Source organism: Pseudophryne corroboree, unplaced genomic scaffold, assembly GCF_028390025.1.
Source record: "Pseudophryne corroboree isolate aPseCor3 unplaced genomic scaffold, aPseCor3.hap2 scaffold_191, whole genome shotgun sequence".
NCBI classification, from domain to species: Eukaryota; Metazoa; Chordata; class Amphibia; order Anura; family Myobatrachidae; genus Pseudophryne; species Pseudophryne corroboree.
In genome coordinates, this window is record NW_026968548.1 from 637974 (window position 1) to 664336 (window position 26363).

The window sequence follows — 26363 nt, forward strand, 5'->3', positions numbered from 1 at the left end:
CTGCTTCAAATCAGACTATTGCTCTCTGGATCTGTAACACGATTCAGCAGGCGCATTCTATGGCGGGATTGCCGTTGCCTAATTCAGTCAAGGCCCATTCCACTAGGAAGGTGGGCTCTTCTTGGGCAGCTGCCCGGGGGTCTCGGCACTACAGCTGTGCCGAGCTGCTACTTGGTCGGGTTCAAACACCTTTGCAAAGTTCTATAAGTTTGATACCCTGGCTGAGGAGGACCTCCTGTTTGCTCAATCGGTGCTGCAGAGTCATCCGCAGGAGCCCGTTTGGGAGCTTTGGTATAATCCCCATGGTCCTTACGGAGTCCCCAGCATCTTTTAGGACGTAAGAGAAAATAAGATTTTAAACCTACCGGTAAATCTTTTTCTCGTAGTCCGTAGAGGATGCTGGGTGCCCGTCCCAAGTGCGGACTACTTCTGCAAGACTTGTATATAGTTATTGCTTACATAAGGGTTATATGTTAGTTTTCATCGGTCTTGGACTGATGCTATGTTGTTTTCATACTGTTAACTGGGTAGTATATCACAAGTTATACGGTGTGATTGGTGTGGCTGGTATGAATCTTGACCTTGGATTAACAAAAATCCTTTCCTCGTACTGTCCGTCTCCTCTGGGCACAGTTTCTCTAACTGAGGTATGGAGGAGGGGCATAGAGGGAGGAGCCAGTGCACACCCAGATCTAAAGTCTTTCTTAAAGTGCCCATGTCTGCTGCGGAGCCCGTCTATCCCCCATGGTCCTTACGGAGTCCCCATCATCCTCTACGGACTACGAGAAAAAAAATTTACCGGTAGGTTTAAAATGTTATTTTTTTCTCTGCAACCCACTGCTAAATTGTGCTTCCTAGCTGTTTTTTATAAAATCACTTAATTAAATCTGGGAGAACAATCTTCATGACAATAGTATCTCCTATGCAAAATAAGTATGATTTGGGATAGGGCTGGGGAGGGCCGTTGCTCAGGCACATCTCTGTCAAGTAAAGGAGATTCAACTGAGGCAGCACAAGGGAACTCTCATCTGGGGACAACAACTGCAGGGAGAACACATATTTTCAGATGAACATGGGGTGGCAGAAGGCTGCCTAATACTGAAGCACCCCCAAACAACAAACCAAATGCAACAACTAGTGCAAGCATTCCTGGGGGATGGCCTGCAGCAGATGGATTTGAATATGGTGATGTCATCCAAGCAGTGGGTCAAAGTTGGCTTCAACCCTCGTCTGCATATGAAAAGAGAAAAGGAGCGTGCAGGGCATGGAGGCCTTTTGTGGTGCTTGGATGACCCCTAGTTCGCATTAAGCACCCCCACCCTCCTTCGGTGTGGGGCTCATGTTGGCCATTCCCCAGCCCCTGAAGCATTCAAGCTGATTTCTTGCAGCAGCTGGGCACTGTAACAGCTCCAGAGCTGCTCTGTAAAGCAAGTAAAAGGGTGTGGGCCCTGCAGCACTACCCGTAGTTTGCATTGTGCATTGGGAGGCACAAAGTAAGCAGACGGGAGGAGAAGTCAGGATAGTGCACAAGGGTATAGAAGGGAGGGGCTCAAGAAAAAAGAAGTGGAACCAGACAGCAAACTAGGCTGGAGAGAGACCTGAGACAAAGAGATCTGAATTACATGAGAGCCGACCAGGGAAAACTCAAATTATGCAGTCAAGTTTCCCACATTTGGGGAAATCGCAGGGGCAGCACACCCAGAGTGCAATGGGTGAGCCTTGCCCTGGGAGAAGCAACTTCATGATCATAGTATCTCACCTGGCAGGTAAGTAGGAGTTGGGCTAGAGCTGGGGAGGGTCGCTGCTCGGGCACCCCCCTGTCAAGTGAAGGAGATCCAACTGAGGCAGCACAAGGGAACTCTCGAAAGAAGAACAAGGCTAGAGGAAGATCTGAGACAAAGAAATCTGACTTTTACCAGAGCTGACCAGAGGAAAGCACAAACACAGTCCCCCACTACCACAAATAATGCAGTCGAGTTTCCCACATTTGGGGAAATCACAGGGGTCAGCATACCCAGAATGCAATGAATGAACCTAACCCTGGGAGAACAATCTTCATGACCATGGTATCTCCTATGCAAAATAAGTATGATTTGGGATAGGGCTGGGGAGGGCCGTTGCTCAGGCACATCTCTGTCAAGTAAGTTGCATTTGATTTGTTGTTTGGGGGTGCTTCAGTATTAGGCAGCCTTCTGCCCTACCATGTTCATCTGAAAATATGTGTTCTCCCTGCAGTTGTTGTCCCCAGATGAGAGTTCCCTTGTGCTGCCTCAGTTGAATCTCCTTTTGGAGAAGACCTCAATAAGATTGTAGCTGATCTGGCTACTGCTAAAACAGCTTGCCTACCTAGTATGACTCCTACCACGCAGAAGGCTAAAAGTACTTTTCTTGGCCCTTTCATCCTCCAGGTAAAGCGTACCCAAGGTCAGGCATACCCAAAGCAAGCTCATGTTTCCAGACCTGCCAAGCCCAGACTGAAGCAATCCTGGGCTGCCCATCAGCCTGCTTCCAAAACGGACAAGCCTGCCGCATGACGGTGCAGGCCTCCCTCTGGGGGATCCCAGGGTGGGGGGCCCGACTTCTAGGTTTGGCAAAGAAAGGTATAATTCTAAGCTAGAGAATTCTGTTTGGAGCTCACCTTGTACTTTGTGAAGAAATAATCAGCATTGTGGCTGAGCAGATACATGTAGTGTGTGGCTGCAAACTGCATGGATCTGCTGCGTTGTAATGCTGATTCTTTTTTTTTTGCAAAGTACCAATAGCTTCATATAATGTTCACAATTTTTATGCAGGATCAAATAGCTCAATAGGTAGGGTGTTTGATTAGTATTCAACAGGTTATAGGTTTGAATCCTGGGTATGGTAGTTTGAGATGTGTTATTTAATAAAGTATGTTGTTCTGACTGCCGGCATCCTATCACCTGGGATATCATACTAAATAAATGGAGTTGATCAAATTTTTTTTTTTTTTTTAACTAGGGACAATTTCCAGATACTTCCCTTTATAACTGAGATTGCCCCCTGGAACTTCACATCAGTTGACAACTATGCATGAGTGGGCAGTGCTTGCCCTGGATCTGTCCACCCATTTATGTGCCGCCATAAAATAAAGCATGACTAACAGTTATCCTGGGCGTACACTACACAATTATCTGTCAGGCTATCTATCCAGTCTGGATGGATGGAATGAAAATCTGGTAATGTATAGGAGCAAATGTCAATTAACCATTTGCTCCCAAACACTAGAAAAGTGGTCAAAAATGGTCATTACACAAATTGGTTAAACCCAAAATTTAACCAATTTGTTTAGGGGACCATTTTTGTCAATTTTTTAGTGTTTGAGAGTAAATCGTTGATGGTCATTTGCTCACATAGATAACCGGATTTCTATTCCAACCAGCCAGTGTTGGAGAGATGGTCTGCCAGATTACATAATGCATACCAGAGCCATAACTAGACTTTTTGGTGCCCTGTGACAGAGAATTATATGCCCTCCCCCCCATTTTTGCAATATGGACAAAAGGCGCATGCCTTGTGGGGAAGGGGCATAACAAGATTGGTCTCAGAGAAAGCACATGAGATATGAAGATATATCTAGTATACTTGACACTCAATGGTTTGTGGTATTGCAGGGGTGCCCTCCTTAAATGCATATACAGTCACACATGGCATGTTTGTGTAAATGGCATATCAGCAGTCAGCACTAACTGGTGACATGCCATTTGTACAAGTAAGCCATGTGTGACTAATATATAAACATACTTTATTAAATAACACCTCAAACTATCATACCCAGGATTCAAACCTATAACCTGTTAAATTCTAATCAAACACCCTACCCATTGAGCTACTTGATCCTGCATCTATTCTAACCTCCAAAAACAGATTCAGTTGCATTTTCCAGCGTGTTTTGTTTGCGCCTTTGCAAATGTCTTACATCGACAAACTTATTTAGTACTATTTTGCAAATAGGGTTACATTGTCGCAACATTGTGTTCCCTAATTGCTTGATTTTTTAAATGCAAAAATTGATAAAGACACCTGATAATTGCTCTGTGGAGTCTTCTTTTGTGTCTACTTCTTATCTACATTTAATTCCCTACCTATAATCAAGGCATTTTTAAATGCTGGGTGCTGCCAGGACGTGAGGCCTACCTAGTCTTTAGATCTGAATTTGAATGTACTTGTGAACTAACTTAATTTCCTACTTCTAAACTCATTCCTAAATTCACTACTTACATTAATCCTGTAGTTGGGCATTTTGAGCCTTCAATTGTGGGCATTGTTTTGTGTCCAGACCAGCAGCTGGTGGTGTGCATTTGCTGGAAAGGCATCGAAGACCTCCGATATGCTGCATCTCCTGATGTGTGTCTGCCTCAAGTGGCTGTCAGCAAATGCATGCTAGACACCCCATTCCAAGCTGATTGTGACATCACGGAACATGCATCATAGAACAGGCATGCTAGAACATGGGTCTTCAACCTGCGACCCTCCAGCTGCTGTGGAACTACATATCCCAGCATGCCCTGCCTCAGTTTTAGCATACCTTAATAGCAAAACTGTGGCAGGGCATGCTGGGATGTGTAGTTTCACAGCAGCTGGAGGGCCACAGGATGAAGACCCATGTGCTAGAACCAAACCGCAGGTACATTGAATGCTAGCAAGCTGAATGTTTAAATCCTTTTTGTTCCGCAGCATTCCAATGCGGAAGATTCCATGGAACCAGAGATTATTCCATTGAGAAGGACATGCTGCCTGGATGACTGCACTGTGCAAATTAAATCACGGAGCCAGTTGGCTTGTGGGTGGCTCTGGTGACTGGGTGGTTGGGTGGGCGGTGTGTCGGAGGTGGAGCACATGCAAATGAATGTGTATCATCCAGCTAGTGAGAGAGAAAACTCATGCAGGAGTGTGCCTGCTTGTCAGTGAGTTATGCACCTTGCCAGACGTCAAATCTACATGGAGCAACTGGAGGGGACAAGAGCAGGTTTGGAAAATATACACAGAAGAGCATATATGCTGGCGCATTCTCCATGATTGTGTCAGCTTATGTTTTGGTGCACTGCACTTTCCTCCACTAAGTTTTAGCCATTTTGTTTAAACGCAAGTGTAGTTGCTTCTCGCTCTTTTGGCTGTGATATTGTATTGTGGTTGAAGAGTCTGCTGGAGGGATTGTTTTCTTCATTGGCGAGAGACTGAAGATATTCCAGGATGGAAGGCTTGGGAACACTATCCGTTTTTCAGTTGTGGAAGAGTTGAAAGACCGGATTGGACTACATTCTATAGTAAAGGGTATCTTTGTATTTATTAATCCTCCCTTTATATGTGTCTGTCTTTCAATAAAGCTTTGGGCTTGTGATTCCGTCACCCTCTTACACTCCACACCCATAGCCTTATTAACTATTGTATTGTTTAAATGTATAGTGCAGTTCATGATTTATAGTGTAGGCTGACCTGTACTGTAGTTCTTGAACTGTACTATACCGACAGCATTTGTATTGTGTTTTGGCTGTGCTGCAACACAGTACTTATGTGTGTAATGTTTATGTATGTTTTTTTGCTTCTTTATGTCAATAAAGACTGCTTTTTCAATCCAATATCTGAAAACAATCAATGTTTATCTTTGATGGCAATAGAAGTGGTATGATATTTGCTGCTTTTGAAAGGCAATATCTGATATGTCCCCTATCTGGGAACCATATATTAAATGGCTTTTCAGAAAAGGGAGATGGGAGAAGAGCTTTCAGTACTTGTAGGACCGATGCACATTTCCTATTCTAGCCTCCAAAAACAGATTCAGTTGCATTTTCCAGCGTGTTTTGGATGCGCCTTTGCAAATGTCTTACATCGACAAACTTATTTAGTACTATTTTGCAAATAGGGTTACATTGTTGCAACATTGTGTTCCCTAATTGCTTGATTTTTTAAATGCAACAATTGATAAAAACACCTGATAACTGCTCTGCGGAGTCTTATTTTGTGTCTACTTCTTATCTACATTTAATTCCGTACCTCTAATCAAGGCATTTTTAAATGCTGGCGGCTGCCAGGACGTGAGGCCTACCTAGACTTTAGATCTGAATTTGAATGTACTTGTGAACTAACTTAATTTCCTACTTCTAAATTCATTCCTAAATTCACTACTTACATGAATCCTGTAGTTGGGCATTTTGGGACTTCGATTGTGGGCATTGTTTTGTGTCCAGACCAGCAGCAGGTGGTGTGCATTTGCTGGAAAGGCATCGAAGACCTCCGATATGCTGCATCTCCTGATGTGTGTCTCCCTCAAGTGGCTGTCAGCAAATGCCTGCTAGACACCCCATTCCAAGCTGATTGTGACATCACGGAACATGCATCATAGAACAGGCATGCTAAAACATGGGTCTTCAACCTGCGACCCTCCAGCTGCTGTGGAACTACACATCCCAGCATGCCCTGCCTCAGTTTTAGCATACCTTATAGCAAAACTGTGGCAGGGCGTGTTGGGATGTGTAGTTTCACAGCAGCTGGAGGGCCACAGGATGAAGACCCATGTGCTAGAGCCAAGCCGCAGGTACATTGAATGCTAGCAAGCTGAATATTTAAATCCTTTTTGTTCCGCAGCATTCCAATGCGGAAGATTCCATGGAACCAGAGATCCTTCCATTGAGAAGGACATGCTGCCTGGATGACTACACTGTGCAAATTAAATCACGGAGCCAGTTGGTTTGTGGGTGGCTCTGGTGACTGGGTGGTTGGGTGGGTGGTGTGTCGGAGGTGGAGCACATGCAAATGATTGTGTATCATCCAGCTAGTGAGAGTGAAAACTCATGCAGGAGTGTGCCTGCTTGTCAGTGGGTTATGCACCTTGCCAGACGTTAAATCTACATAGAGCAGCTGGAGGGGACAAGAGCATGTTTGCAAAATATAGATAGAAGAGCATATATGCTGGCGCATTCTCCATGATTGTGTCAGCTTATGTTTTGGTGCACTGCACTTTCCTCCACTAAGTTTTAGCCATTTTTGTTAAGCTCAAGTGTAGTTGCTTCTCGGCCTTTTGGCTGTGATCTTGTATTGTGGTTGAAGGGTCTGCTGGAGGGAGGGATTGCTTTCTTCATTGGCGAAAGACCAAAGATATTCCAGGATGGAAGGCTTGGGAACACTATCTGTTTTTCAGTTGTGGAAGAGCACAGAGGTCGGATTGGACTACATTCTATAGTAAAGGATGTCTTTCTATTTATTAAACCTCCCCTTATATGTGTCAGTCTTTCAATAATGCTTCGGGCTTGTGATTCCCTCACCCTCTTACACTCCACACCCATAGCCTTATTAACTGTTGTATTATTGTACAGTTTAAATGTATAGTGCAGTTCATGATTTATAGTGTAGGCTGCTGTAGTTCTTGAACTGTACTATACCATCAGCATTTCTATTGTGTTTTGGCTGTGCCGCAACGCGGTACTTATGTGTGTAATGTTTATGTATGTTTTTTTGCTTCTTTATGTGCATCGGTCCTACAAGTAATGAAAGCTCTTCTCCCATCTCCCTTTTCTGAAAAGCCATTTAATATATGGTTCCCAGATAGGGGACATATCAGATATTGGATTTCAAAAGCATCAAATATCATACCACTTTTATTGCCATCAAAGATAAACATTGATTGTTTTCAGATATTGGCTTGAAAAAGCAGTCTTTATTGACATTAAAAAAAAACATACATAAACATTGCACACATAAATACAGTGTTGCAGCACAGCCAAAACACAATACAAATGCTGACGGTATAGTACAGTTCAAGAACTACAGCACAGGCCAGTCTACACTATAAATCATGAACTGCACTATACATTTAAAGTATACAATAATACAACAGTTAATAAGGCTATGGGTGTGGAGTGTAAGAGGGTGAGGGATTCACAAAACCGAAGCTTTATTGTAACACAGACACATATAAGGGGAGGGTCAATAAATAGAAAGATATCCTTTACTATAGAATGTAGTCCAATCCGACCTCTGTGCTCTTCCACAACTGAAAAACAGATAGTGTTCCCAAGCCTTCCATCCTGGAATATCTTTGGTCTTTCGCCAATGAAGAAAACAATCCCTCCCTCCAGCAGACCCTTCAACCACGATACAAGATCACAGCCAAAAGGCCGAGAAGCAACTACACTTGAGCTTAACAAAAATGGCTAAAACTTAGTGGAGGAAAGTGCAGTGCACCAAAACATAAGCTGACACAATCATGGAGAATGCGCCAGCATATATGCTCTTCTATCTATATTTTGCAAACCTGCTCTTGTCCCCTCCAGCTGCTCTATGTAGATTTAACGTCTGGCAAGGTGCATAACCCACTGACAAGCAGGAACACTCCTGCATGAGTTTTCTCTCTCACTAGCTGGATGATACACAATCATTTGCATGCGCTCCACTTCCGACACACCACCCACCCAACCACCCAGTCACCAGAGCCACCCACAAGCCAACTGGCTCCGTGATTTAATTTGCACAGTGTAGTCATCCAGGCAGCATGTCCTTCTCAATGGAAGGATCTCTGGTTCCATGGAATCTTCCGCATTGGAATGCTGCGGAACAAAAAGGATTTAAATATTCAGCTTGCTAGCATTCAATGTACCTGCGGCTTGGCTCTAGCACATGGGTCTTCATCCTGTGGCCCTCCAGCTGCTGTGAAACTACACATCCCAGCATGCCCTGCCACAGTTTTGCTATTAAGGTATGCTAAAACTGAGGCAGGGCATGCTGGGATGTGTAGTTCCACAGCAGCTGGAGGGTCGCAGGTTGAAGACCCATGTTTTAGCATGCCTGTTCTATGATGCATGTTCCATGATGTCACAATCAGCTTGGAATGGGGTGTCTAGCAGGCATTTGCTGACAGCCACTTGAGGGAGACACACATCAGGAGATGCAGCATATCGGAGGTCTTCGATGCCTTTCCAGCAAATGCACACCACCTGCTGCTGGTCTGGACACAAAACAATGCCCACAATCGAAGTCCCAAAATGCCCAACTACAGGATTCATGTAAGTAGTGAATTTAGGAATGAATTTAGAAGTAGGAAATTAAGTTAGTTCACAAGTACATTCAAATTCAGATCTAAAGACTAAACACAAAACACAAAATAAGACTCCACAGAGCAATTATCAGGTGTCTTTATCAATTGTTGCATTTAAAAAATCAAGCAATTAGGGAACACAATGTTGCGACAATGTAACCCTATTTGCAAAATAGTACTAAATAAGTTTGTCGATGTAAGACATTTGCAAAGGCGCAAACAAAACACGCTGGAAAATGCAACTGAATCTGTTTTTGGAGGTTAGAAAAGATGCAGGATCAAGTAGCTCCATGGGTAGGGTGTTTGATTAGAATTCAACAGGTTATAGGTTTGAATCCTGGGTATGATAGTTTGAGGTGTTATTTAATAAAGTATGTTTATATATTAGTCACACATGGCTTACTTGTACAAATGGCATGTCACCAGTTAGTGCTGACTGCTGATATGCCATTTGCACTAAAACAAATTAAAATGGTAAAAGTTATTGTACTTTAAGTAAAAATAAAAGCTAAAATATCAATCCCAGTTTTGGATTACTTTAATGAACAAAAAAAAATGCATATAGCAAAGGATAGTTTCAATCTGCCTACCTCTGGGTTATGGACCCAGCATGCTTCCATTACAGTACTCTGCTGCACATGTAAGTGCAAGAGATCCTGAAGCACTCACTCATCATGGGAAAGTACCAATGTGTTTCTTCATTGGTTGATGGAAGAAACATCTTACAAAAACTCTCCACATTATTGACTTTTTAAAATGTTTCTAGGAATCGTTCTAGATGAATGCTTATTAGCCTTTGTCAGTATGGACTTTTACAAAGTGTTGCTGTGGCGCAATCAGTTACTGTGTAAGGCTATTAACCAAAAGGTTGGTGGTTCAATCCCACCCAGGGACGTAATTGACCTTGTTATCAGATTTTGGTGATCTTTATGTAGACAAGTGAAAATTTCAAACCCCCTCTTATGGTGTAGGGTACCTGGCCTTCTCTGATGTAATCAGAGTTAGATTTGATTCAGTGATTTTATAAAAACAGCTAGGAAGCACAATTTAGCAGTGGGTTGCAGAGAAAAAGAAATATGCTGGCAAAAAAATCCAATTGAGTGATTAAACAGCTTTTCATTTTCTGGCTTTATTTTTATGCTAACAAATTTGTTCTCTGAAAAGTGTCCACAAAGCCAAGTTTCTGATTAACACATTTGTAGGGATGGTTTTTAACCTATTACTAAATTAAACTTGCTTCATTGGAAAGGCAGCAAGATGCATCCTCATTTCAATATCTACTGAAATAATACAGGTTGACACCAGGAAACATTAACGCCACTGCATCCTTTGTGCTTTCTCATGTGGAAGTCTGTTTAATGTGAAAACAAGGTGATATCTAATTAGCACACAGGTAAGGAATTAAGAAAATCTTTATTTAAGGGTGAAGATGTTTCTCACAAAATCGTTGCCCCAATGCATCATTGAAATTCAAGCTGGAAAGATGATTTTAATATATCACTTGTACATTTTGTATTGCTCTTCTGGTGACAATGTAGTTTGTTTTTGTCAATTACCATTTTAATAATCGGGTAAAGAAAATTAAGTGGATTTTTGAAAGAAAACAATACTGTCAATATACTATTAAAACAAATGAAAATGGTAAAAGTTATTGTACTTTAAGTAAAAATAAAAGAGCAAAAATATCAATCCCAGTTTTGGATTACTTTAATTAACAAAAAAAAAACGCATATAGCAGAGGATAGTTTCAATCTGCCTACCTCTGGGCTATGGACCCAGCATGCTTCCATTACAGTACTCTGCTGCACATGTAAGTGCAAGAGATCCTGAAGCACTCACTCATCATGGGAAAGTACCAATGTGTTTCTTCATTGGTTGATGGAAGAAACATCTTACAAAAACTCTCCAGATTATTGACTATTTAAAGTTTTTCTAGGAAACGTTCTAGATGAATGCTTATTAGCCTTTGTCAGTATGTACTTTTGCAAAGTGTCGCTGTGGCGCAATCAGTTAGTGTGTACAGCTATTAACCAAAAGGTTGGTGGTTCAATCCCACCCAGGGATGTAATTGACCTTGTTATCAGATTTTGGTGATCTTTAAGTAGACAAGTCAAAATTTCAAAAACCCCTGTTATGGTGTAGGGTACCTGGCCTTCTCTGATGTAATCAGAGTTAGATTTGATTCAGTGATTTTATAAAAACAGCTAGGAAGCACAATTTAGCAGTGGTTTGCAGAGAAAAAGAAATATGCTGGCAAAAAAATCAAATTGAGTGATTAAACAGCTCTTCATTTTCTGGCTTTATTTTTATGCTAACAAATTTGTTCTCTGAAAAGTGTCCACAAAGCCAAGTATCTGATTAACATCTTTGTAGGGATGGTTTTTCACCTATTACTAAATTAAACTTGCTTCATTGGAAAGGCAGCAAGATGCATCCTCATTTCAATATCTACTGAAATAATACAGGTTGACACCAGGAAACATTAACGCCACTGCATCCTTGCTGCTTTCTCATGTGGAAGTCTGTTTAATGTGAAAACAAGGTGATATCTAATTAGCACACAGGTAAGGAATTAAGAAAATCTTTATTTAAGGGTGAAGATGTTTCTCACAAAATCGTTGCCCCAATGCATCATTGAAATTCAAGCTGGAAAGATGATTTTAATATATCACTTGTACATTTTGTATTGCTCTTCTGGTGACAATGTAGTTTGTTTTTGTCAATTACCATTTTAATAATAGGGTAAAGAAAATTAAGTGGATTTTTGAAAGAAAACAATACTGTCAATATACTATTAAAACAAATTAAAATGGTAAAAGTTATTGTACTTTAAGTAAAAATAAAAGAGCAAAAATATCAATCCCAGTTTTGGATTACTTTAATTAACAAAAAAAAAATGCATATAGCAGAGGATAGTTTCAATCTGCCTACCTCTGGGTTAAGGGGCCCAGCATGCTTCCATTGCAGTACTCTGCTGCACATGTAAGTGCAAGAGATCCTGAAGCACTCACTCATCATGGGAAAGTACCAATGCGTTTCTTCATTGGTTGATGGAAGAAACATCTTACAAAAACTCTCCAGATTATTGACTTTTTAAAGTTTTCTAGGAAACGTTCTAGATGAATGCTTATTAACCTTTGTCAGTATGTACTTTTGCAAAGTGTCTCGGTGGTGCAATCGGTTAGTGTGTTTGGTTATTAACCAAAGGGTTGGTGGTTCAATCCCACCCAGGGATGTTATTGACCTTGTCATCAGATTTTGGTGATCTTTAAGTAGACAAGTCAAAATTTCAAACCCCCTCTTATGGTGTAGGGTACCTGGCCTTCTCTGATGTAATCAGAGTTAGATTTGATTAAGTGATTTTATAAAAGAACAGCTAGGAAGCACAACTTAGCAGTGGGTTGCAGAGAAAAAGAAATACGCTGGCAGAAAAATCCAATTGAGTGATTAAACAGCTCTTCATTTTCTGGCTTTATTTTTATGCTAACTAATTTGTTCTCTGAAAAGTGTCCACAAAGCCAAGTATCTGATTAACACCTTTGTAGGGATGGTTTTTCACCTATTACTAAATTAAACTTGCTTCATTGGAAAGGCAGCAAGTGATGTCATCCAAGCAGTGGGTCAAAGTTGGCTTCAAACCTCGTCTGCTTATGAAAAGAGAAAAGGGGTATGCAGGGCATGGCGGCCTTTTGCGGTGCTTGGATGACCCCTAGTTCGCATTAAATAATGCAGTCGAGTTTCCCACATTTGGGGAAATCACAGGGGTCAGCATACCCAGAATGCAATGAATGAACCGCTCCCTGGGAGAACAGTCTTCATGACCATGGTATCTCCTATGCAAAATAAGTATGATTTGGGATAGGGCTGGGGAGGGCCGCTGCTCAGGCACATCTCTGTCAAGTAAAGGAGATTCAACTGAGGCAGCACAAGGGAACTCTCATCTGGGGACAACAACTGCAGGGAGAACACATATTTTCAGATGAACATGGGAGGGCAGAAGGCTGCCTAATACTGAAGCACCCCCAAACAACAAACCAAATGCAACAACTAGTGCAAGCATTCCTGGGGGAAGGCCTGCAGCAGATGGATTTGCATATGGCGATGTCATCCAAGCAGTGGGTCAAAGTTGGCTTCAACCCTCGTCTGCATATGAAAAGAGAAAAGGGGCGTGCAGGGCATGGCGGCCTTTTGCGGCACTTGGATGACCCCTAGTTCACATTTCTTGCAGCAGCTGGGCACTGTAACAGCTCCAGAGCTGCTCTGTAAGGCAAGTAAAAGGGTGTGGGCCCTGCAGCACTACCTGTAGTTCGCATTGTGCGAGACCCCTAGTTCGCATTAAACACCCCCACCCTCCTTCGGTGTGGGGCTCATGTTGGCCATGCCCCAGCCCCTGAAGCATTCACGCTGATTTCTTGCAGCAGCTGGGCACTGTAACAGCTCAAGAGCTGCTCTGTAAGGCAAGTAAAAGGGTGTGGGCCCTGCAGCACTACCTGTAGTTTGCATTGTGCTTTGGAAGGCACAAAGTAAGCAGACGGGAAGAGAAGTCAGGATAGTGCACAAGGGTATAGACGGGAGGGGCTCAAGAAAAAAGAAGTGGAAACAGACAGCAAACTAGGCTTCCAATGCACAATGCAAACTACAGGTAGTGCTGCAGGGCCCACACCCTTTTACTTGCCTTACAGAGCAGCTCTGGAGCTGTTTAATCACTCAATTGGATTTTTCTGCCAGCATAATTTTTCTCTTACGTCCTAGAGGATGCTGGGGACTCCGTAAGGACCATGGGGGATAGACGGGCTCCGCAGGAGACATGGGCACTTTAAGAAAGACTTTAGATCTGGGTGTGCACTGGCTCCTCCCTCTATGCCCCTCCTCCAGACCTCAGTTTACTACTGTGCCCAGAGGAGACTGGGTGCTTTTCAGGGAGCTCTCCTGAGTTTCCTGACAGAAAGTATATTTGTTAGATTTTTTTATTTTCAGGGAGCCTGCTGGCAACAGACTCCCTGCATCGAGGGGCGGAGGGGAGAGATGCACACCTACTTCTGTGAGTTGATAGGCTCTGCTTCTTAGGCTACTGTACAGCATTAGCTCCAGAGGGATCGGTACGCAGGTCTCACCCTCGCCGTCCGTCCCAGCGCCGCGCCGCCGTCCCCCTCGCAGAGCCGGAAGATAGAAGCCGGGTGAGTATGAGAAGAAAAGAAGACTTCAGAGGCGGCGGAAGACTTCATGATCTTCACTGAGGTAACGCACAGCAGTAAAGCTGTGCTCCATTGCTCCCATACACCTCTCACACGGCAGTCAGTGTAAGGGTGAAGGGCGCAGGGGGGACGCCCTGGGCAGCAATATAGACCTCTCTTTGGCAAAATAAATATATATGCAGCTAGGCACTGTATATATATATAAGAGCCCCCGCCTTTTTTTTACTATATTTGAGCGGGACAGAAGCCCGTCGCTGAGGGGGTGGGGCTTCTCCCTCAGCACTCACCAGCGCCATTTTCTCCACAGCACCGCTGAGGGGAAGCTCCACGGACTCTCCCCTGCTTATACCACGGTAGAAAGAGGGTCTTAAAGAAGAGGGGGGCACATAATTAGGCGCATATATATATGGAAATACAGCGCTACTGGGTAAACATAAAATTATTGTGTTTTTTTCCTGGGTCATATAGCGCTGGGGTGTGTGCTGGCATACTCTCTCTCTCTGTCTCTCCAAAGGGCCTTGTTGGGGAACTGTCCTCAGATAAGAGGATTCCCTGAGTGTATGGTGTGTCGGTACACGTGTGTCGACATGTCTGAGGTAGAAGGCTCTCCTAGAGAGGAGCAGGAGCAAATTAATGTGGTGTCTCCATCGACAACGCCGACACCTGACTGGATGGATATGTGGAATGTTTTAAGTGCTAATGTAAACTTATTACACAAGAGATTAGACAAAGCTGAAGCTAGGGAACAGTCAGGGAGTCAACCCATGCCTGTCCCTATGTCGCAGGGACCTTCGGGGTCTCAAAAGCGCCCACTATCCCAAATAGTTGACACAGATACCGACACGGATTCTGACTCCAGTGTCGACTACGATGATGCAAAGTTACAGCCAAAATTGGCTAAATGTATTCGATATATGATTATTGCACTAAAAGATGTTTTGCACATCACAGAGTCCCCTGTCCCTGACACGAGGGTACACATGTATAAGGGAAAGAAACCTGAGATAACCTTTCCCCCCTCACATGAGTTGAACGAATTATGTGAAAAAGCTTGGGAATCTCCAGACAAAAAGCTGCAGATTCCCAAAAGGATTCTTATGGCGTATCCTTTCCCGCCAATGGACAGGATACGGTGGGAATCCGCCCCTAGGGTGGATAAAGCATTGACACGCTTATCCAAAAAGGTAGCGCTGCCATCCCAGGATACGGCTACCATCAGGGACCCTGCTGACCGCAAGCAGGAGGTTACCCTAAAGTCCATTTACACACATTCTGGTACCTTACTCAGACCGGCAATTGCGTCGGCCGGGGTTGTAGCGCGGTGGCAGCGGAATTGCAGACCCGTCCTCAATTCCTGCTAAAAGTGGAATCATCCTTTCATATGAACCAACCTATTGTGATGCCTGTGGCTACGCGTGACTTGGAGGATTCCGAGTCCCTTGATGTGGTCAGGGCTTTGAAAATTTACGTGGCCAGAACGGCTAGAGTCAGAAAAACAGAAGCACTGTTTGTCCTGTATGCAGCCAACAAGATTGGCACCCCTGCTTCAAAGCAGACTATTGCTCTCTGGATCTGTAACACGATTCAGCAGGCGCATTCTATGGCGGCAAATCCATCTGCGAACTACAGGTAGTGCTGCAGGGCCCACACCCTTTTACTTGCCTTACAGAGCAGCTCTGGAGCTGTTACAGTGCCCAGCTGCTGCAAGAATTAAGCTTGAATGCTTCAGGGGCAGGGGCATAGCCAACATGAGCCCCACACCAAAGGAGGGTGGAGGTGTTTAATGCAAACTAGGGGTCAGCCAAGCGCCGCAAAAGGCCACCATGCCCTGCACGCCCCTTTTCTCTTTTCATATGCAGACGAGGGTTGAAGCCAACTTTGACCAACTGCTTGGATGACATCACCATATGCAAATCCATCTGCGGCAGGCCTTCCCCCAGGAATGCTTGCACTAGTTGTTGCATTTGGTTTGTTGTTTGGGGGTGCTTCAGTATTAGGCAGCCTTCTGCCCTCCCATGTTCATCTGAAAATATATGTTCTCCCTGCAGTTGTTGTCCCAAGATGAGAGTTCCCTTGTGCTGCCTCAGTTGAATCTCCTTTACTTGACAGAGATGTGCATGAGCAGCGGCCCTCCCCAGCCCTATTCCAAATCATACTTATTTTGCATAGGAGATACCATGGTCATGAAGATTTTTCTCCCAGGGTGAGGTTCATTCATTGCATTTTGGGTATGCTGACCCCTGTGATTTCCCCAAATGTGGGAAACTCGACTGCATTATTTGTGGTAGTGGGAGGCTGTGTTTGTGATTTCTTCTGGTCAGCTCTGGTAAAAGTCAGATTTCTTTGTTTCAGATTTTCCTTTAGCCTTGTTCTTCTTTCGAGAGTTCCCTTGTGCTGCCTCAGTTGGATCTCCTTCACTTAACAGGGGGGTGCCCGAGCAGCGACCCTCCCCAGCTCTAGCCCAACTCCTACTTACCTGCCAGGTGAGATACTATGATCATGAAGGTGCTTCTCCCAGGGCAAGGCTCACCCATTGCACTCTGGGTGTGCTGCCCCTGCGATTTCCCCAAATGTGGGAAACTTGACTGCATAATTTGTGTTTCCCCTGGTCGGCTCTCGTATAATTCAGATCTCTTTGTCTCAGATCTCTCTCCAGCCTAGTTTGCTGTCTGTTTCCACTTCTCTTTTCTTCAGCCGCTCCCTTCTATACCCTTGTGCACTATCCTGACTTCTCCTCCCGTCTGCTTACTTTGTGCCTTCCAATGCACAATGCAAACTACAGGTAGTGCTGCAGGGCCCACACCCTTTTACTTGCCTTACAGAGCGTCTCTGGAGCTGTTACAGTGCCCAGCTGCTGCAAGAAATCTGCTTGAATGCTTCAGGGGATGGGACATGGCCAACATGAGCCCCACACCAAAGGAGGGTGGAGCAGAAGGCTGCCTAATACTGAAGCACCCCCAAACAACAAACCAAATGCAACAACTAGTGCAAGCATTCCTGGGGGAAGGCCTGCCGCAGATGGATTTGTGGTGATGTCATCCAAGCAGTTGGTCAAAGGTGGCTTCAACCCTCGTCTGCATATGAAAACAGAAAAGGGGCGTGCAGGGCATGGTGGCCTTTTGCGGCGCTTGACTGACCCCTAGTTTGCATTAAACACCTCCACCCTCCTTCGGTGTGGGGCTCATGTTGGCTATGCCCCAGCCCCTGAAGCATTCAAGCTGATTTCTTGCAGCAGCTGGCCACTGTAACAGCTCCAGAGCTGCTCTGTAAGGCAAGTAAAAGGGTGTGGGCCCTGCAGCACTACCTGTAGTTTGCATTGTGCATTGGAAGGCACAAAGTAAGCAGACGGGAGGAGAAGTCAGGATAGTGCACAAGGGTATAGAAGGGAGCGGCTGAAGAAAAGAGAAGTGGAAACAGACAGCAAACTAGGCTGGAGAGAGACCTGAGACAAAGAGATCTGAATTATACGAGAGCCGACCAGGGGAAACACAAATTATGCAGTCAAGTTTCCCACATTTGGGGAAATCGCAGGAGCAGCACACCCAGAGTACAATGGGTGAGCCTTGCCCTGGGAGAAGCACCTTCATGATCATAGTATCTCACCTGGCAGGTAAGTAGGAGTTGGGCTAGAGCTGGGGAGGGTCGCTGCTCGGGTACCCCCCTGTAAAGTGAAGGAGATCCAACTGAGGCAGCACAAGGGAACTCTCGAAAGAAGAACAAGACTAAAGGAAAATCTGAGACAAAGAAATCTGACTTTTACCAGAGCTGACCAGAAGAAATCACAAACACAGCCTCCCACTACCACAAATAATGCAGTCAAGTTTCCCACATTTGGGGAAATCACAGGGGTCAGCATACCCAAAATGCAATGAATAAACCTCACCCTGGGAGAAAAATCTTCATGACCATGGTATCTCCTATGCAAAATAAGTATGATTTGGAATAGGGCTGGGGAGGGCCGCTACTCATGCACATCTCTGTCAAGTAAAGGAGATTTAACTGAGGCAACACAAGGGAACTCTCATCTGGGGACAACAACTGCAGGGAGAACATATATTTTCAGATGAACATGGGAGGGCAGAAGGCTGCCTAATACTGAAGCACCCCCAAACAACAAACCAAATGCAACAACTAGTGCAAGCATTCCTGGGGGAAGGCCTGCCGCAGATGGATTTGCATATGGTGATGTCATCCAAGCAGTGGGTCAAAGTTGGCTTCAACCCTCGTCTGCATATGAAAAGAGAAAAGGGGCGTGCAGGGCATGGTGGCCTTTTGCGGCGCTTGGCTGACCCCTAGTTTGCATTAAACACCTCCACCCTCCTTTGGTGTGGGGCTCATGTTGGCTATGCCCCAGCCCCTGAAGCATTCAAGCTGATTTCTTGCAGCAGCTGGGCACTGTAACAGCTCCAGAGCTGCTCTGTAAGGCAAGTAAAAGGGTGTGGGCCCTGCAGCACTACCTGTAGTTCGCATTGTGCGTTGGAAGGCACAAAGTAAGCAGACAGGAGGAGAAGTCAGGATAGTGCGCAAGGGCATAGAAGGGAGCGGCTCAAGAAAAGAGAAGTGGAAACAGACAGCAAACTAGGCTGGAGAGAGACCTGAGACAAAGAGATCTGAATTATACGAGAGCCGACCAGGGGAAACACAAATTATGCAGTCAAGTTTCCCACATTTGGGGAAATCGCAGGAGCAGCACACCCAGAGCAATGGGTGAGCCTTGCCCTGGGAGAAGCACCTTCATGATCATAGTATCTCACCTGGCAGGTAAGTAGGAGTTGGGCTAGAGCTGGGGAGGGTCGCTGCTCGGGTACCCCCCTGTAAAGTGAAGGAGATCCAACTGAGGCAGCACAAGGGAACTCTCGAAAGAAGAACAAGGCTAGAGGAAAATCTTAGACAAAGAAATCTGACTTTTACCAGAGCTGACCAGAGGAAAGCACAAACACAGTCCCCCACTACCACAAATAATGCAGTCAAGTTTCCCACATTTGGGGAAATCACAGGGGTCAGCATACCCAAAATGCAATGAATGAACCTCACCCTGGGAGAACAATCTTCATGACCATGGTATCTCCTATGCAAAATAAGTATGATTTGGAATAGGGCTGGGGAGGGCCGCTGCTCATGCACATCTCTGTCAAGTAAAGGAGATTCAACTGAGGCAGCACAAGGGAACTCTCATCTGGGGACAACAACTGCAGGGAGAACACATATTTTCAGATGAACATGGGAGGGCAGAAGGCTGCCTAATACTGAAGCACCCCCAAACAACAAACCAAATGCAACAACTAGTGCAAGCATTCCTGGGGGAAGTTCTGCAGAAGACGGATTTGCATACGGTGATGTCATCCAAGCAGTGGGTCAAAGTTGGCTTCAACCCTCATCTGCATATGAAAAGAGAAAAGGGGCGTGCAGTGCATGGCGGCCTTTTGCGGTGCTTGGATGACCCCTAGTTCGCATTAAACACCTCCACCCTCCTTTGGTGTGGGGCTCATGTTGGCCATGCCCCATCCCCTGAAGCATTCAAGCAGATTTCTTGCAGCAGCTGGGCACTGTAACAGCTCCAGAGCTGCTCTGTAAGGCAAGTAAAAGGGTGTGGGCCCTGCAGCACTACCTGTAGTTTGCATTGTGCATTGGAAGGCACAAAGTAAGCAGACGGGAGGAGAAGTCAGGATAGTGCACAAGGGTATAGAAGGGAGCGGCTGAAGAAAAGAGAAGTGGAAACAGACAGCAAACTAGGCTGGAGAGAGACCTGAGACAAAGAGATCTGAATTATACGAGAGCCGACCAGGGGAAACACAAATTATGCAGTCAAGTTTCCCACATTTGGGGAAATCGCAGGGGCAGCACACCCAGAGTGCAATGGGTGAGCCTTGCCCTGGGAGAAGCACCATCATGATCATAGTATCTCACCTGGCAGGTAAGTAGGAGTTGGGCTAGAGCTGGGGAGGGTCTCTGCTCGGGCACCCCCCTGTCAAGTGAAGGAGATCCAACTGAGGCAGCACAAGGGAACTCTCAAAAGAAGAACAAGGCTAGAGGAAGATCTGAAACAAAGAAATCTGACTTTTACCAGAGCTGACCAGAGGAAAACACAAACACAGTCCCCCACTACCACAAATAAAGCAGTCGAGTTTCCCACATTTGGGGAAATCACAGGGGTCAGCATACCCAGAATGCAATGAATGAACCTCACCCTGGGAGAATAATCTTCATGACCATGGTATCTCCTATGCAAAATAAGTATGATTTGGGATAGAGCTGGGGTGGGCCGCTGCTCAGGCACATCTCTGTCAAGTTAAGGAGATTCAACTGAGGCAGCACAAGGGAACTCTCATCTGGGGACAACAACTGCAGGGAGAACACATATTTTCAGATGAACATGGGAGGGCAGAAGGCTGCCTAATACTGAAGCACCCCCAAACAACAAACCAAATGCAACAACTAGTGCAAGCATTCCTGGGGGAAGGCCTGCCGCAGATGGATTTGCATATGGTGATGTCATCCAAGCAGTGGGTCAAAGTTGGCTTCAACCCTCGTCTGCATATGAAAACAGAAAAGGGGCGTGCAGGGCATGGTGGCCTTTTGCGGCGCTTGTCTGACCCCTAGTTTGCATTAAACACCTCCACCCTCCTTCGGTGTGGGGCTCATGTTGGCTATGCCCCAGCCCCTGAAGCATTCAAGCTGATTTCTTGCAGCAGCTGGGCACTGTAACAGCTCCAGAGCTGCTCTGTAAGGCAAGTAAAAGGGTGTGGGCCCTGCAGCACTACCTGTAGTTTGCATTGTGCATTGGAAGGCACAAAGTAAGCAGACGGGAGGAGAAGTCAGGATAGTGCACAAGGGTATAGAAGGGAGCGGCTGAAGAAAAGAGAAGTGGAAACAGACAGCAAACTAGGCTGGAGAGAGACCTGAGACAGAGAGATCTGAATTATACGAGAGCCGACCAGGGGAAACACAAATTATGCAGTCAAGTTTCCCACATTTGGGGAAATTGCAGGAGCAGCACACCCAGAGTACAATGGGTGAGCCTTGCCCAGGGAGAAGCACCTTCATGATCATAGTATCTCACCTGGCAGGTAAGTAGGAGTTGGGCTAGAGCTGGGGAGGGTCGCTGCTCGGGTACCCCCCTGTAAAGTGAAGGAGATCCAACTGAGGCAGCACAAGGGAACTCTCGAAAGAAGAACAAGGCTAAAGGAAAATGTGAGACAAAGAAATCTGACTTTTACCAGAGCTGACCAGAGGAAAGCACAAACACAGTCTCCCACTACCACAAATAATGCAGTCAAGTTTCCCACATTTGGGGAAATCACAGGGGTCAGCATACCCAAAATGCAATGAATGAACCTCACCCTGGGAGAAAAATCTTCATGACCATGGTATCTCCTATGCAAAATAAGCATGATTTGGAATAGGGCTGGGGAGGGCCGCTGCTCATGCACATCTCTGTCAAGTAAAGGAGATTCAACTGAGGCAGCACAAGGGAACTCTCATCTTGGGTCAACAACTGCAGGGAGAACACATATTTTCAGATGAACATGGGAGGGCAGAAGGCTGCCTAATACTGAAGCACCCCCAAACAACAAACCAAATGCAACAACTAGTGCAAGCATTACTGGGGGAAGTTCTGCAGAAGACGGATTTGCATACGGTGATGTCATCCAAGCAGTGGGTCAAAGTTGGCTTCAACCCTCATCTGCATATGAAAAGAGAAAAGGGGCGTGCAGGGCATGGCGGCCTTTTGCGGTGCTTGGATGACCCGTAGTTCGCATTAAACACCACCACCCTCCTTTGGTGTGGGGCTCATGTTGGCCATGCCCCATCCCCTGAAGCATTCAAGCTGATTTCTTGCAGCAGCTGGGCACTGTAACAGCTCCAGAGCTGCTCTGTAAGGCAAGTAAAAGGGTGTGGGCCCTGCAGCACTACCTGTAGTTTGCATTGTGCATTGGAAGGCACAAAGTAAGCAGACGGGAGGAGAAGTCAGGATAGTGCACAAGGGTATAGAAGGGAGCGGCTGAAGAAAAGAGAAGTGGAAACAGACAGCAAACTAGGCTGGAGAGAGACCTGAGACAAAGAGATCTGAATTATACGAGAGCCGACCAGGGGAAACACAAATTATGCAGTCAAGTTTCCCACATTTGGGGAAATCGCAGGAGCAGCACACCCAGAGTACAATGGGTGAGCCTTGCCCTGGGAGAAGCACCTTCATGATCATAGTATCTCACCTGGCAGGTAAGTAGGAGTTGGGCTAGAGCTGGGGAGGGTCGCTGCTCGGGTACCCCCCTGTAAAGTGAAGGAGATCCAACTGAGGCAGCACAAGGGAACTCTCGAAAGAAGAACAAGGCTAAAGGAAAATCTGAGACAAAGAAATCTGACTTTTACCAGAGCTGACCAGAGGAAAGCACAAACACAGTCTCCCACTACCACAAATAATGCAGTCAAGTTTCCCACATTTGGGGAAATCACAGGGGTCAGCATACCCAAAATGCAATGAATGAACCTCACCCTGGGAGAAAAATCTTCATGACCATGGTATCTCCTATGCAAAATAAGTATGATTTGGAATAGGGCTGGGGAGGGCCGCTGCTCATGCACATCTCTGTCAAGTAAAGGAGATTCAACTGAGGCAGCAAAAGGGAACTCTCATCTTGGGACAACAACTGCAGGGAGAACACATATTTTCAGATGAACATGGGAGGGCAGAAGGCTGCCTAATACTGAAGCACCCCCAAACAACAAACCAAATGCAACAACTAGTGCAAGCATTCCTGGGGGAAGGCCTGCCGCAGATGGATTTGCATATGGTGATGTCATCCAAGCAGTGGGTCAAAGTTGGCTTCAACCCTCGTCTGCATATGAAAACAGAAAAGGGGCGTGCAGGGCATGGTGGCCTTTTGCGGCGCTTGTCTGACCCCTAGTTTGCATTAAACACCTCCACCCTCCTTCGGTGTGGGGCTCATGTTGGCTATGCCCCAGCCCCTGAAGCATTCAAGCTGATTTCTTGCAGCAGCTGGGCACTGTAACAGCTCCAGAGCTGCTCTGTAAGGCAAGTAAAAGGGTGTGGGCCCTGCAGCACTACCTGTAGTTTGCATTGTGCATTGGAAGGCACAAAGTAAGCAGACGGGAGGAGAAGTCAGGATAGTGCGCAAGGGCATAGAAGGGAGCGGCTCACGAAAAGAGAAGTTGAAACAGACAGCAAACTAGGCTGGAGAGAGACCTGAGACAAAGAGATCTGAATTATACGAGAGCCGACCAGGGGAAACACAAATTATGCAGTCAAGTTTCCCACATTTGGGGAAATTGCAGGAGCAGCACACCCAGAGTACAATGGGTGAGCCTTGCCCTGGGAGAAGCACCTTCATGATCATAGTATCTCACCTGGCAGGTAAGTAGGAGTTGGGCTAGAGCTGGGGAGGGTCGCTGCTCGGGTACCCCCCTGTAAAGTGAAGGAGATCCAACTGAGGCAGCACAAGGGAACTCTCGAAAGAAGAACAAGGCTAAAGGAAAATCTGAGACAAAGAAATCTGACTTTTACCAGAGCTGACCAGAGGAAAGCACAAACACAGTCTCCCACTACCACAAATAATGCAGTCAAGTTTCCCACATTTGGGGAAATCACAGGGGTCAGCATACCCAAAATGCAATGAATGAACCTCACCCTGGGAGAAAAATCTTCATGACCATGGTATCTCCTATGCAAAATAAGTATGATTTGGAATAGGGCTGGGGAGGGCCGCTGCTCATGCACATCTCTGTCAAGTAAAGGAGATTCAACTGAGGCAGCACAAGGGAACTCTCATCTTGGGACAACAACTGCAGGGAGAACACATATTTTCAGATGAACATGGGAGGGCAGAAGGCTGCCTAATACTGAAGCACCCCCAAACAACAAACCAAATGCAACAACTAGTGCAAGCATTCCTGGGGGAAGTTCTGCAGAAGACGGATTTGCATACGGTGATGTCATCCAAGCAGTGGGTCAAAGTTGGCTTCAACCCTCATCTGCATATGAAAAGAGAAAAGGGGCGTGCAGGGCATGGCGGCCTTTTGCGGTGCTTGGATGACCCCTAGTTCGCATTAAACACCTCCACCCTCCTTTGGTGTGGGGCTCATGTTGGCCATGCCCCATCCCCTGAAGCATTCAAGCTGATTTCTTGCAGCAGCTGGGCACTGTAACAGCTCCAGAGCTGCTCTGTAAGGCAAGTAAAAGGGTGTGGGCCCTGCAGCACTACCTGTAGTTTGCATTGTGCATTGGAAGGCACAAAGTAAGCAGACGGGAGGAGAAGTCAGGATAGTGCACAAGGGTATAGAAGGGAGCGGCTGAAGAAAAGAGAAGTGGAAACAGACAGCAAACTAGGCTGGAGAGAGACCTGTGACAAAGAGATCTGAATTATACGAGAGCCGACCAGGGGAAACACAAATTATGCAGTCAAGTTTCCCACATTTGGGGAAATCGCAGGAGCAGCACACCCAGAGTACAATGGGTGAGCCTTGCCCTGGGAGAAGCACCTTCATGATCATAGTATCTCACCTGGCAGGTAAGTAGGAGTTGGGCTAGAGCTGGGGAGGGTCGCTGCTCGGGTACCCCCCTTTAAAGTGAAGGAGATCCAACTGAGGCAGCACAAGGGAACTCTCGAAAGAAGAACAAGGCTAAAGGAAAATCTGAGACAAAGAAATCTGACTTTTACCAGAGCTGACCAGAGGAAAGCACAAACACAGTCTCCCACTACCACAAATAATGCAGTCAAGTTTCCCACATTTGGGGAAATCACAGGGGTCAGCATACCCAAAATGCAATGAATGAACCTCACCCTGGGAGAAAAATCTTCATGACCATGGTATCTCCTATGCAAAATAAGTATGATTTGGAATAGGGCTGGGGAGGGCCGCTGCTCATGCACATCTCTGTCAAGTAAAGGAGATTCAACTGAGGCAGCACAAGGGAACTTTCATCTGGGGACAACAACTGCAGGGAGAACACATATTTTCAGATGAACATGGGAGGGCAGAAGGCTGCCTAATACTGAAGCACCCCCAAACAACAAACCAAATGCAACAACTAGTCCAAGCATTCCTGGGGGAAGTTCTGCAGAAGACGGATTTGCATACGGTGATGTCATCCAAGCAGTGGGTCAAAGTTGGCTTCAACCCTCATCTGCATATGAAAAGAGAAAAGGGGCGTGCAGGGCATGGCGGCCTTTTGCGGTGCTTGGATGACCCCTAGTTCGCATTAAACACCTCCACCCTCCTTTGGTGTGGGGCTCATGTTGGCCATGCCCATCCCCTGAAGCATTCAAGCTGATTTCTTGCAGCAGCTGGGCACTGTAACAGCTCCAGAGCTGCTCTGTAAGGCAAGTAAAAGGGTGTGGGCCCTGCAGCACTACCTGTAGTTTGCATTGTGCATTGGAAGGCACAAAGTAAGCAGATGGGAGGAGAAGTCAGGATAGTGCACAAGGGTATAGAAGGGAGCGGCTGAAGAAAAGAGAAGTGGAAACAGACAGCAAACTAGGCTGGAGAGAGACCTGAGACAAAGAGATCTGAATTATACGAGAGCCGACCAGGGGAAACACAAATTATGCAGTCAAGTTTCCCACATTTGGGGAAATCGCAGGGGCAGCACACCCAGAGTGCAATGGGTGAGCCTTGCCCTGGGAGAAGCACCTTCATGATCATAGTATCTCACCTGGCAGGTAAGTAGGAGTTGGGCTAGAGCTGGGGAAAGTCGCTGTTCGGGCACCCCCCTGTCAAGTGAAAGAGATCCAACTGAGGCAGCACAAGGGAACTCTCGAAAGAAGAACAAGGCTAGAGGAAGATCTGAGACAAAGAAATCTGACTTTTTCCAGAGCTGACCAGAGGAAAGCACAAACACAGTCCCCCACTACCACAAATAATGCAGTCGAGTTTCCCACATTTGGGGAAATCACAGGGGTCAGCATACCCAAAATGCAATGAATGAACCTCACCCTGGGAGAACAATCTTCATGACCATGGTATCTCCTATGCAAAATAAGTATGATTTGGGATAGGGCTGGGGAGGGCCGCTGCTCATGCACATCTCTGTCAAGTAAAGGAGATTCAACTGAGGCAGCACAAGGAAACTCTCATCTGGGGACAACAACTGCAGGGAGAAC

The 26363-nt window shown here is 45.9% G+C and overlaps 20 non-coding genes and 1 pseudogene across 20 annotated transcripts; 2 read left to right on the plus strand and 19 right to left on the minus strand.

The window, feature by feature from the left end:
- Positions 1-1611: 1611 nt before the first annotated feature.
- On the minus strand, positions 1612-1774 carry LOC135004074 (U1 spliceosomal RNA). Its single transcript, XR_010204943.1, has one exon. It is a non-coding gene; the product is annotated as a U1 spliceosomal RNA (small nuclear RNA).
- A 152-nt stretch (positions 1775-1926) lies between these two features.
- On the minus strand, positions 1927-2090 carry LOC135003853 (U1 spliceosomal RNA). The gene has a single exon (XR_010204734.1). It is a non-coding gene; the product is annotated as a U1 spliceosomal RNA (small nuclear RNA).
- A 10630-nt stretch (positions 2091-12720) lies between these two features.
- On the minus strand, positions 12721-12899 carry LOC135004152 (U1 spliceosomal RNA; annotated as a pseudogene).
- A 3497-nt stretch (positions 12900-16396) lies between these two features.
- On the plus strand, positions 16397-16560 carry LOC135003927 (U1 spliceosomal RNA). Its single transcript, XR_010204805.1, has one exon. It is a non-coding gene; the product is annotated as a U1 spliceosomal RNA (small nuclear RNA).
- A 152-nt stretch (positions 16561-16712) lies between these two features.
- Positions 16713-16875, plus strand: LOC135003982 (U1 spliceosomal RNA). Its single transcript, XR_010204861.1, has one exon. It is a non-coding gene; the product is annotated as a U1 spliceosomal RNA (small nuclear RNA).
- Positions 16876-17699: 824 nt separating this feature from the next.
- On the minus strand, positions 17700-17862 carry LOC135004029 (U1 spliceosomal RNA). Its single transcript, XR_010204900.1, has one exon. It is a non-coding gene; the product is annotated as a U1 spliceosomal RNA (small nuclear RNA).
- A 152-nt stretch (positions 17863-18014) lies between these two features.
- On the minus strand, positions 18015-18178 carry LOC135003924 (U1 spliceosomal RNA). Its single transcript, XR_010204802.1, has one exon. It is a non-coding gene; the product is annotated as a U1 spliceosomal RNA (small nuclear RNA).
- A 674-nt stretch (positions 18179-18852) lies between these two features.
- On the minus strand, positions 18853-19013 carry LOC135004135 (U1 spliceosomal RNA). The gene has a single exon (XR_010204988.1). It is a non-coding gene; the product is annotated as a U1 spliceosomal RNA (small nuclear RNA).
- Positions 19014-19165: 152 nt separating this feature from the next.
- LOC135003847 (U1 spliceosomal RNA) lies at positions 19166-19329 on the minus strand. The gene has a single exon (XR_010204728.1). It is a non-coding gene; the product is annotated as a U1 spliceosomal RNA (small nuclear RNA).
- Positions 19330-20003: 674 nt separating this feature from the next.
- Positions 20004-20166, minus strand: LOC135004011 (U1 spliceosomal RNA). The gene has a single exon (XR_010204887.1). It is a non-coding gene; the product is annotated as a U1 spliceosomal RNA (small nuclear RNA).
- Positions 20167-20318: 152 nt separating this feature from the next.
- On the minus strand, positions 20319-20482 carry LOC135003906 (U1 spliceosomal RNA). Its single transcript, XR_010204784.1, has one exon. It is a non-coding gene; the product is annotated as a U1 spliceosomal RNA (small nuclear RNA).
- A 674-nt stretch (positions 20483-21156) lies between these two features.
- Positions 21157-21319, minus strand: LOC135004000 (U1 spliceosomal RNA). Its single transcript, XR_010204876.1, has one exon. It is a non-coding gene; the product is annotated as a U1 spliceosomal RNA (small nuclear RNA).
- A 152-nt stretch (positions 21320-21471) lies between these two features.
- LOC135003933 (U1 spliceosomal RNA) lies at positions 21472-21635 on the minus strand. The gene has a single exon (XR_010204811.1). It is a non-coding gene; the product is annotated as a U1 spliceosomal RNA (small nuclear RNA).
- Positions 21636-22309: 674 nt separating this feature from the next.
- On the minus strand, positions 22310-22472 carry LOC135004030 (U1 spliceosomal RNA). Its single transcript, XR_010204901.1, has one exon. It is a non-coding gene; the product is annotated as a U1 spliceosomal RNA (small nuclear RNA).
- Positions 22473-22624: 152 nt separating this feature from the next.
- On the minus strand, positions 22625-22788 carry LOC135003915 (U1 spliceosomal RNA). The gene has a single exon (XR_010204793.1). It is a non-coding gene; the product is annotated as a U1 spliceosomal RNA (small nuclear RNA).
- A 674-nt stretch (positions 22789-23462) lies between these two features.
- Positions 23463-23625, minus strand: LOC135004006 (U1 spliceosomal RNA). The gene has a single exon (XR_010204882.1). It is a non-coding gene; the product is annotated as a U1 spliceosomal RNA (small nuclear RNA).
- Positions 23626-23777: 152 nt separating this feature from the next.
- Positions 23778-23941, minus strand: LOC135003916 (U1 spliceosomal RNA). Its single transcript, XR_010204794.1, has one exon. It is a non-coding gene; the product is annotated as a U1 spliceosomal RNA (small nuclear RNA).
- A 674-nt stretch (positions 23942-24615) lies between these two features.
- LOC135004031 (U1 spliceosomal RNA) lies at positions 24616-24778 on the minus strand. The gene has a single exon (XR_010204902.1). It is a non-coding gene; the product is annotated as a U1 spliceosomal RNA (small nuclear RNA).
- A 152-nt stretch (positions 24779-24930) lies between these two features.
- On the minus strand, positions 24931-25094 carry LOC135003917 (U1 spliceosomal RNA). Its single transcript, XR_010204795.1, has one exon. It is a non-coding gene; the product is annotated as a U1 spliceosomal RNA (small nuclear RNA).
- Positions 25095-25767: 673 nt separating this feature from the next.
- On the minus strand, positions 25768-25930 carry LOC135003983 (U1 spliceosomal RNA). Its single transcript, XR_010204862.1, has one exon. It is a non-coding gene; the product is annotated as a U1 spliceosomal RNA (small nuclear RNA).
- Positions 25931-26082: 152 nt separating this feature from the next.
- On the minus strand, positions 26083-26246 carry LOC135004181 (U1 spliceosomal RNA). The gene has a single exon (XR_010205019.1). It is a non-coding gene; the product is annotated as a U1 spliceosomal RNA (small nuclear RNA).
- Between the last annotated feature and the right edge of the window lie 117 nt (positions 26247-26363).